Source organism: Penaeus monodon, chromosome 15, assembly GCF_015228065.2.
Source record: "Penaeus monodon isolate SGIC_2016 chromosome 15, NSTDA_Pmon_1, whole genome shotgun sequence".
Taxonomy (NCBI): domain Eukaryota; kingdom Metazoa; phylum Arthropoda; class Malacostraca; order Decapoda; family Penaeidae; genus Penaeus; species Penaeus monodon.
The window spans coordinates 28,200,873-28,201,200 of record NC_051400.1 but is presented as its reverse complement, the minus strand read 5'-3'; the positions used below and the strand labels follow the sequence as shown (position 1 = coordinate 28,201,200).

The 328-nt window shown below is 42.1% G+C and overlaps 1 protein-coding gene across 1 annotated transcript in view; it reads left to right on the top strand.

The window, feature by feature from the left end:
* The window catches only part of LOC119581903 (nucleolar GTP-binding protein 1-like), a gene marked incomplete in the record, with an annotated part of 7,822 nt that overhangs the window by 1,051 nt on the left and 6,443 nt on the right, over positions 1 to 328 (top strand).

The window sequence follows — 328 nt, the reverse complement described above, 5'->3', positions numbered from 1 at the left end:
AAAAAACGTTGTGCAGCACAGAACTTTACAGGAAAAAGTAACGATTAATCTTCACAGGCTAAAGAATTAAAAAAAAGGGGGGGGATACATTTAGGGTATTGTAATAGTCTGTTGAATATTTTTCCGGGAATTCCAGTTGCATGTGTATAGTGTGGAATTCTCAAACTCTCTTGTAATCACGTACCAAATTAGGTCAATGTATTGTCTAATTCAGGGGTCTGTTCCTCCTGAGACCCCCCTCCTCTATGGCTGCTGCCCTTAGCCCCCACCCAGGAAAACAAACAGCGTTCACTTATTCACAGCAAGATAGTGTGTCAGAGAGACTCCG